This window comes from Cervus canadensis, chromosome 10 (assembly GCF_019320065.1).
Source record: "Cervus canadensis isolate Bull #8, Minnesota chromosome 10, ASM1932006v1, whole genome shotgun sequence".
Lineage (NCBI taxonomy): Eukaryota > Metazoa > Chordata > Mammalia > Artiodactyla > Cervidae > Cervus > Cervus canadensis.
This window is the reverse complement of record NC_057395.1, coordinates 38,512,965-38,523,334: the sequence shown is the minus strand read 5'-3', so window position 1 is coordinate 38,523,334 and position 10,370 is coordinate 38,512,965. Positions and strand designations below refer to the sequence as shown.

The following is a 10,370-nucleotide window of genomic DNA, read 5'->3' as shown; positions in this document are numbered from 1 at the left end:
ACACTCATAACTGAAGAGTCACACAGTACTTCAGTGTGCTACTTTAATTGAGGTAGACCAATGAGAAAGGCACAAAGGCAGACCTAACAAATGACACATGTGTGCCAAGCAGAGGCCAAAAGACTTCATATTTTGTGAAATGAATGGTGGCTTTGCAGGAGTTTAGATTCAAAAGAGGGCTAGGAGATTCCCCTGGCATGTGGCAGCAGAGTCATCTTCTAAAGGACGTCATCAGGTTAATAATTTTGTACAAACAGGACAATAGCATCTGTTAATGTTGTTTCTTTGAGTTTTGTTATTTTTATGAGTATTGTAACAAATTTACAAATTTGTGTTGATTTACATTGGTGTGTAAGTTAGATTTTTCTTCCCAATTTTTCAGCCTTCCTCTATTAGATTAGGATACAGCCAAGCTTGTGTCCTGTGACTTTGAGGTATCTGCTACCAGAGAAGGCAGAATGTTATAGGCATCTGGGGAAAAGGCAACCTATATTACTTGGCAGTGAAAATTAGCAAAACTGTCACTTTCAATAACCTAAAGGCCAAAAAAAAAAAAGTACCTAATGAACTTAAAGCATTGGACAGGGAAGTTCTGAATCAGAATGTGGAGTATCTGGACACGCTGCAATTCACTGCATTTGGAAAGGTAGAAGAAAGTGATGAACTCAGAAAAGAATTGGCCAGTGTGTAGGCAAAGCTAAGAGGGAATGTGGAGGCTAGAAATTCCAGCAGCTGTAGAGGTGATAAATAAGATTGTTGTTTTGTTTCCAATCAGTAAAAGATAAAATTGAAAAATGCCTTGTATTCGAAAGAACTACTAAAACAGCTTCAGGGAAACAACAAAATCCAGGTATAACCCCAGTAAGAGAAACCTTTCTGCCCTGTCTGACAGAACATACTTTTACCTGGACAAAAGGACTGTGAGAAAAGCGACTAAGTGCTCTTGGTGGATACCTGGATTAAGAAGAGCCACATCTGGCCCTGGGGAGAGCACAGGCTCTGAGCCTGATTCCAAGATCATGGGATGAGGCTACGGGGTGTTTTGAGGGGTGGGGAGAGTACTTTGAATAAGAATACAAAGTGAGTGCTCGCTTCGGCAGCACATATACTGGAGTTGGAGCGATACGGAGAAGATTGGCATGGCCCCTGCGCAAGGATGACACGCAAATTCGTGAAGCGTTCCATATTTTAAAAAAAAAAAAAAAAGAATACAAAGTGAATAGTTACTGTGAGGGAGATTGGTGACTTGTTCTTGACTTCTGCTCTGTAGACTCACACTTTCCTGTTTTTCACTGTGGGACTCCACAGCCCCTCCAATACAGAACACGCAGAGTGTACTTCACTGGAAGCTGAACTTGGGTGAGATGTTAATGAACGTGACACAGGATAAGGCTTTAAAAATGTACGCATGACTTGGTTTGATCTTTGCCGTCCTGTGATACATCAGAAGGCGTCCCTGACAGCTCAGTTTGTAAGGAAACACTGAAAACCAAACCAACCAAACAAACCCTAAAATCCATGCTTTGTGTCGCCTCTGGTATCAGAGTGAAGACACATGTGGGTGTGGGGAGCAGAATGAACCTACTTGTAACCTAGCGCTAATCCTTTTCCAGTCCAGCTAAACTGAGCCAAACCCTGCTGTGAACTGGAAAAAAAAAAAAATTAATGTGTAAATTGCTGAGATTTAGGGGTTGTCAGCTCTGCTGCACTATTTTAGTGATTGTTGACTAACACAATTGGCATAAGCATAAAAAAATCATACCTCGTTTTCTATTTATACATCAGGAACATTACATTAGAAAACATTTTAAGTCAACACTAGAGTTCTTATTTTTTTTCTCTTATTTTTTTTGATTTTAAAAAAATTTTTAAGTGAAGGATAATTGCTTTACAATGTTGTGCTACTTTCTGCTATACAACAGCGTGAATCAGCCATACGTATACATATGTCTGGGCTTCCCTGGTGTCTCAGCGGTAAAGAATCCGCCTGCAATGCAGGAGATGAGCCCACAGGTTTGATCCCTGGGTCAGGAAGATCCCCTGGAGAAAAATCAGCAACCCACTCCAGAATTCTTGCCTGGGAAATCCATGGACAGAGAAGCCTGGTCAGCTACAGTCTGTGGGGTCACAAAGAGTCAGACATGACATAGTGACTAAACAACAAATACATATGTCCCCTCCTTCGAAGCTCCCTCCCACCTCCTACCCCATCCCACCCCTCTAGGTCATCGCAGAGAATAGAGTTCTATTTTTTAAAAGGTCTCCATGTGTTAATCAAGTCTTAAAAACCTTGAAGAGTCCTGATTAACCCCATCTCATGGATGAGGAAACTGGGGGTGCTGAAAGAAGCCACAGGGTCTGATTAGGGCCTGCCTGATCTTCATTATGAATATTTTTCTACTACACACCTCACTGCCTCTTTTTATTAGTTTCAAGTAGCTTCTCTTTGGTTTGGGTGACTATTAAATTAAAATTTGACATAAGATCATACAGAGATCAAAGGAAAGAAAAAAAAAATGTTTTCCAGAAGGAAAGACAGAAAGGACAAAGATAAAATGCCAAATTCAGATGATGAAGCCTGGAGCAAACCTGGAGTTATCCAAACCCTGGGGGATATTTTCACCATCAGAGGATTGTGTCTCATGTGTCTCCACTGTTAGCAGTTAAGCAATGCTTTCAAAATACTTCAAAACCTGTGACTGTCCACCCATCTGACGCCAACATCAAAGCGTGCAGCCTGAGAAGAGCTGGACTTGGGGGCGGGGAGTGAGGCCGGGACAGAGGGGCGTTCTGGAGATCAAAGGGCAGATTCCCAAAGAAGCAGGTTCTTTTTAACGTCCAAGAGAGCTTTTCTTGTTTAAGTTTTTCCTCGTTGGAGCATAATTTGAGTAGTTTCAGATGTGAATCGCATCATGAAGGCGGGGGAGAAACCCCTTCAGAGGATTATTTTTTCCTGTGGCTTGGTGTTAACAGGTTCTTTTAAACGTGGAAGAAACTCATAAGCTCCTTGGGATCGTTTTTCACAAATTGTCCGTTTGGAACCCTGTCGACAGTCAGGCGGTGATGAGAGTCTTTGCTTCCTTAAATCATTGCCTCCCTGGGTGAGGAGAGACCCTAAACGCCTCGGATGTGTCAGCAGCCCAGCTCCGCCCTGTCTGTCTTGAGGGACCTGCGGTGACTACACGGGGAGGCAAGTTGATAACAAGAATGTGTTGTTTATAAGCATCGCTTCCTCAGGGAACGCTGGGGGAGTGCTCAGTGGTGAAAGGAAGGAACGGGAAGACTCATAGGAAAAGGAGGAGGTTAAATCCTCTCCTCCAGCCACGGACGCCCAGTTTCCTTCACTTTTGAAACTCCTTCTTTCTTTCCGAAACATCTCAAAAGATGCCCCACTTCTTTCTTTTTAAAAGATTTTATAAATGAAAAAAAAAAAAAGATTTTTTTGATGCGGACCAGTTGTGAAGTCTTTATTGAGTTCATTATAATATTGTTTCTGTTTTAGGTTTGGGTTTGTTTGTTTGTTTGTTTGTTTTGTTTTGGCTCTAGGGCATGTGGGACCTTAGATCCCCAACCAGGGATGGAACCCACCCTCTGCTTTGGAAGGCGAAGTCTTAACCACTGGACCACCCGGGGAAGACCCGCCCGTTTCTCAATTTACCAATCATCTCTTGGGCAAAGGACTTCCCTCTTTCATAGGACACTCAGGGACACAGTTGCCCTGGAGACAGTTTTGAATCAGTAGGACAGTCACTGCATGGATTGGGGGAGTCTCTTTCAGGAGAAAAAACACATTGGTTCAGGCTGGGGAAGTGAAATGAAAGTCACTCAGTCCTGTCCGACTCTTTTCTCTGATCTAAAGTTAGATGCGAATTCATTACAATAACTGTTAGATGCTTGATAAAATGTGGCCTACTAGGCGTAAATCTGAAATTAACACTAATGACATAGCTATGTCTTATGCGTGTATGGAGCTTCTTTCACAGCTTTTCTTTTTTAATAACCGAATTTAGCCTCTAGTTCCATAAGGATCTCACAGTTATAGTGCCTTTGCTTTATTTATAGAACAGTTTTTCAGTTTTTTGGGGGGTGAAAATGCCACAGTTTCTTTGGGGTCCTAGCTTAGTACTGTTGTAAAATTTTCAGTGCATGACTCTACAAGCCTGTAGCTCACTTTAACCTTTGGTTGAGGCTGTTCTTGATGGAACGATGGTATTTTGCTATCAGTCCTCTCCTACATGTGCTTGGGGCTATGGACACTCACCTCTGGTTTCCTTTTAACTCCAGTTGCTTTTTGTCCTAAGAAATTCTTCAGCATATGTAGACTGAGCCTCAGTTCAGTTCAGTCGCTCAGTCGTGTCCGACTCTTTGCGACCCCATGAATGGTAGCACGCCAGGCCTCCCTGTCTATCACCAACTCCCGGAGTTTACTCAAACTCATGTCCATCGAGTCAGTGATGCCATCCAGCCATCTCATCCTCGTCATCCCCTTCTCCTCCTGCCCCCAATGTCTCCCAGCATCAGGGTCTTTTCCAGTGAGTCAACTCTTTGCATGAGGTGGCCAAAGGATTGGAGTTTCAGCTTCAGCATCAGTCCTTCCAATGAACACCCAGGACTGATCTCCTTTAGGATGGACTGGTTGGATCTCCTTGCAGTCCAAGGGACTCTCAAGAGTCTTCTCCAACACCACAGTTCAAAACCATCAATTCTTTGGTGCTCAGCCTTCTTCACAGTCCAACTCTTACATCTATACATGACCACTGGAAAAACCATAGACTTGACTAGACGGACCTTTGTTGGCAAAATAATGTCTCTGCTTTTTAATATGCTATCTAGATTGGTCATAACTTTCCTTCCAAGGAGTAAGCGTCTTTTAATTTCATGGCTGCAATCACCATCTGCAGTGATTTTGGAGCCCCCCAAAATAAAGTCTGACACTGTTTCCACTGTCTCCCCATCTATTTCCCATGAAGTGATGAGACCAGATGCCATATTCTTAGTTTTCTGAATGTTGAGCTTTAAGTCAACTTTTTCATTCTCCTCTTTCACTTTCATCAAGAGGCTCTTTAGTTCCTCTCGACTTTCTGCCATAAGGGTGGTGTCATCTGCATATCTGAGGTTATTGATATTTCTCCTGGCAATCTTGATTCCAGCTTGTGCTTCTTCCAGCCCAGCATTTCTCATGATGTACTCTGCATGTAACTTAAATAGGCAGGGTGACAATATACAGCCTTGACATACTCCTTTTCCTATTTGGAACCTGTCTATTGCTCTATGTCCAGTTCTAACTGTTGCTTCCTGACCTGCATATAGGTTTCTCAAGAGGCTGGTCAGGTGGTCTGGTATTCCCATCTCTTTCAGAATTTTCCACAGTTTATTGTGATCCACACAGTCAAAGGCTTTGGCATAGTCAATAAAGCAGAAATAGATGTTTTTCTGGAACTCTCTTGCTTTTTCGATGATCCAGCGGATGTTGGCAATTTGATCTCTGGTTCCTCTGCCTTTTCTAAAATCAGCTTGACTGTGGCTCAGATCATGAACTCCTTATTGCCAAATTCAGACTTAAACTGAAGAAAGTAGGGAAAACCACTAGACCATTCAGGTATGATCTAAATCAAATCCCTTATGACTGAACAGTGGAAGTGAGAAATAGATTTAAGGGACTAGATATGATAGACAGAGTGCCTGATGAACTATGGACGGAGGTTCATGACATTGTACAGGAGACAGGGATCAAGACCACACCCATGGAAAAGAAATGCAAAAAGGCAAAATGGTTGTCTGAGGAGGCCTTACAAATAGCTGTGAAAAGAAGAGAAGTGAAAAGCAAAGGAGAAAAGGAAAGATATTCCCATTTGAATGCAGAGTTCCAAAGAATAGCGAGGAGAGATAAGAAAGCCTTCCTCAGCAATCAATGCAAAGAAATAGAGGAAAACAACAGAATGGGAAAGACTAGAGATCTCTTCAAGAAAATTAGAGATACCAAGGGAACATCTCATGCAAAGATGGGTTCGATAAAGGACAGAAATGATATAGACCTAACAGAAGCAGAAGATATTAAGAAGAGGTGGCAAGAATACACAGAAGAACTGTACAAAAAAGATCATGATCCAGATAATCACGATGGTGTGATCACTCACCTGGAGACATCCTGGAATGTGAAGTCAAGTGGGCATTAGAAAGTATCACTATGAACAAAGCTAGTGGAGGTGATGGAATTCCAGTTGAGCTCTTTCAAATCCTGATAGATGATTCTGTGAAAGTGCTGCACTCAATATGCCAGCAAATTTGGAAAACTCAGCAGTGGCCACAGGACTGGAAAAGGTCAGATTTCATTCCAATCCCAAATAAAGGCAATCCCAAAGAATGCTCAAACTACCGCACAATTGTACTCATCTCACACGCTAGTAAAGTAATGTTCAAAATTCTCCAAGCCAGACTGAACATATTACTATAGAAAACCTGGAAAATGACAAAACATAAAAGGAAGGAAAAAAGATCCATTACCCAATCACCTCAAACCAATGACTTTTTTCAGCCTCAGGAATTTTCTTGTAATCCTATGAAACAACTATTTGTAATCATAATATAGGTATTTTTGTTTCTTTTAAATTGAGCCTTATACCAGAAGTCTCTTGTACTATAATGGCTTGTTTTGTAATAAGTGTATTATTTTTTAAATCACAATTTCCATGGTTCTAAAAACCTTATTTAAAAAAAAACAAAACCTTATTTTTAACATTTATACACACTCTTTAGCATCTCCCCCACTTCCAGCCCAATCCCTGGCACCCACTGTTCTATTATTTGCTTTTATGTATTTCACTATTGTCGATGCTTCATGTAAGTGGAATCATGTAGCATTTGTCCTTTTGTGACTGGTTTATTTAACTTGGCATAATGTCCTCAACGTTCATGCATACTGTCACATGTGGCAGGATTTCCTTCAGTTTAAGGCTGAGTAATATTCCATTGTATATTATAGACTATATTTTATATTTATCCATGTTTGTATCATGTAGATGTACTTCATCTCTTTTTGTTTCCAAATAATATTCTGTCCTACGGCTTTTTGTCCAACTCTTTTTGACCTCATGGACTGTAGCCCACCATGCTCCTCTGTCCATGGCATTTCCCAGACAAGAATGCTAGAGTGGGTTGCCATTTCCTACTCTAGGGGTTCTTCCCAACTCAGGGATCAAGCCCACATCTCCTGCATCGGCAGGAGAATTCTTTACCACTGCGCCACCTAGGAAGCCCATGACTTTAGCACATTTTGTTTATTCATCATCAGTTAATGGGCATTTGGACTGTTTCCACCTTTTACCTTTCTCAAATAATGCTGGGATATCTCAGGGGTTTTAAGAGGGGAAAAACCCTAAGGATTTTGGTCCAGGCATTCTTAGATGTTGCCGTGAGATGTTCCCCTGGGTCTCTCCACTCCATCTTCCTATTCCAGCAAGTGGACTTTCTTTTTTACCCCTTCTCCTTTGCTTTCTGTCTGTGTAAATCCTCGTTTACTGCTGTCTGCACCTCATGTTGACAGCTCCCTAGGGTCTGTTGTGTCTTTTCCTTGTCAAGAAAGTCAAGAACAGAGAGTCAAACACTTTCCCCCGTCAGTGGTGAGATGCTGAGAAAGGACTCGTCCTTCTGCAAGAGCTGCTTCCGTTCTTGTCGACACTGCTTCCCCTCTGTCCCAGTGAGCCTCTCCCCAGGCTGAGTAGGGATCACAAGCATGTTTGGGATTCCTTCTTCTTCACTTCCCCACTGTCTGGGAATGGAGAGCCAGGAGTTCATCCAAATGATATAATTTATTGTCTCCCTCTTGCCCCGACTGCCACTTTTCAAGTATTATTATAAGAAGTTGGCCTTCTGAGTGCTGGCTTTTTCCTTCTGCTTTTACCTATTTGTGCTCATTTCATTCGTTTTTAAGGGGACGGGCACTTTGCAAGTTGGCTTTGCTTTTTCTGGGAAAGTCTTCTCCAAAAAGATTACAAATTATTTATTTAATTGCTAGATAATAGTCCACTGAGCGAATTGTAGCATGATTTATTTAAGAACTCCCCCTATTTTTGGACCTTACATTTGTTTCCATTTTTGGCTATTACAAATAATACTTGGAGGAGCAATCTTTGCAAAAATCTTTTTGTTTTGAGATCATTTTTTTGGGCTGAACTGCCAAATGTGTAATTATCTGACCAAAAACTAGGATAGTTTTTTAGATCCTTGGAACGTCTATGCCAACTTGTGTCCCACAAAGATTATTTTAATTTATATTCCCACCAGCATGGGTTAAGTGTGCCTCTCTGATTGAATCCTTGCTTTTACTGAAATAAAACAAATCAACAAAACACCAACAATTAACTTCTCATCATTAGAATTTATAATGCTTTGGGGGGTTAGAAAGACCATAGAAATAATTGCTATTGCCTTAAAAGGCATAAAGGTGTAACAATGCTATTATTACTGTTGTTGCTCTTATTATTGCTTTTTATATGTGTACTTTGAAACTATATTTCAACCAAAAAAGTTGAAAGACATTTGTTGGTATCAGTGTGAGCTAGCATGTTTGAGTATAATTAAGTAGATTTTTCAGAATCTTGACTTCATTCAGGCCTCTTTTTAACAACTTTATCAAGGTAGACATATATACTGAAAGATCAAACCAGTCAATCCTAAAGGAAATCAACCCTGAATACTGACTGGAAGGACTGATGATGAAGCTGAAGCTCCAATACTTTGGCCACCCGATGTGAAGAGCCGACTTACTGGAAAAGACTCTGATGCTGGGAAAGATTGAAGGCAAAAGGAGAAGGGGATGACAGAGGATGAGATGGTTAGCGTCACCAACTCAGCAGACACTAATATGAGCAAACTCTGGGAGACACTGAAGGACAGGAGAGCCTGGAGTGCTGCAGGGCATGGGGTTGCAGAGTCAGACGTGACTTAGGGACTGAACAACAATGACATTAAATTGCATATTTTAAAGTGTACAGTTTGACTTACTTTGACATGTGTGCACTGGTGGAAGCATCACCACTGACAATGATGAAGCTTTCCATCACCCTTGAGTTTTCTCTTGGCCCTTCGTACGCTTCCCAGATCCTACCTGCCCCCTCTGCCCCTTTACCCCATTAGCTCTCTGTCACTAAAGACTAGTTTGAATTTTATGTTTCAAATACATAAAACCATGAATCATCTATTCATTTTTGCCTGGCTTTTCTTTGAATCAGCATAGTTATTTTGAGAGTCTTCTATATTGTGTTTCCAAGTTCAGGGCTTTTCCAAAACCATTGCTATGAGCATCCGTGCTACAAAGCCCTTGTAAGACATGTACTTTCTCTTCCTTTGGGTGAGCACCTAGGGATGGAAAGGGTCGGTCAGAGGTGAGTGTCTGCTTAACTTTTAAAGAAACTGCCAAACTGCTATCCAACGTGTCTGTCCTGTATCACATCCCACCAGCAAAGTATGACTCCAATTCCCCCCAGCCTCATCAACACGTGGCACAATCTTCTGGGTTTAGAAATGCTAATTGTGATGGGTGAGTGGTGGTCTGTCACTGTGATTTCAACTTGCCAACTGGGCTACTTTGATGCTGTAAGGAAACAGAGGTATAAAATGGAACTGTTCACTCCCTTTACAGTTTGGTGACATTGGATAAATTACTTAATATCTCTGTGCCTTGGTTTACTCATCTGAAAAATAAAGATGATGAAAACTGTACTGCATACTTTAACAGAGTTGTTATTAAAATTAGTGGATGCAGTGAATGTAAAATGCTTTGTAGGCTACATAAGTAATAGATATTATCATGATGATGGGTTAAATTGCTGCATAATTTTAGGCTAATCACTTCAACTTGTTTGAGGATTACTTTCCAGCCCTATAAATTGAGGGGCTACATAAGGTGACCTCTAAGTTTCCTTCAAGTATAGAAATGTTCTTGTCTAAAAAGTATACTGATGTTCCAATACCACATGTATATAACACATTTATGGAAAAGTACTCTTTAATGTGGAAAAAATGATAGCTAAATATTAAAAAACCATGCATATGTTGTAATTTCTTATTATCATAGTTATGCCAGATTTTAAAAGTCAACCACAGGTTTCTATTCTTCTGCTTCCTACGTGGAGGTAGTTAGTAATAAATTGTTCCTTTACTTCTGTAATTAATCTGATCCAAAGATAAATCAATTTTAGTATATTCAGAGAAACATCTTCTATATTCCAAATCTTCAAAATCATGTGATAATTGCACTGAATATCATACAGAGTGTTCAAAGTATTTTTCCAAAGTTTAAAAAACTTTGTTTATTCAGATCAAGAGTTATGCCAGATCTGGGGATGATAAAAGGTCTAAGAACCACATTT

General features: G+C 40.7%; 1 non-coding gene across 1 annotated transcript; it reads left to right on the top strand.

Moving 5' to 3' along the window:
* Positions 1-1,084: 1,084 nt before the first annotated feature.
* Positions 1,085-1,191, top strand: LOC122449011. Its single transcript, XR_006271832.1, has one exon. It is a non-coding gene; the product is annotated as a U6 spliceosomal RNA (small nuclear RNA).
* The last annotated feature ends 9,179 nt before the right edge of the window (positions 1,192-10,370 follow it).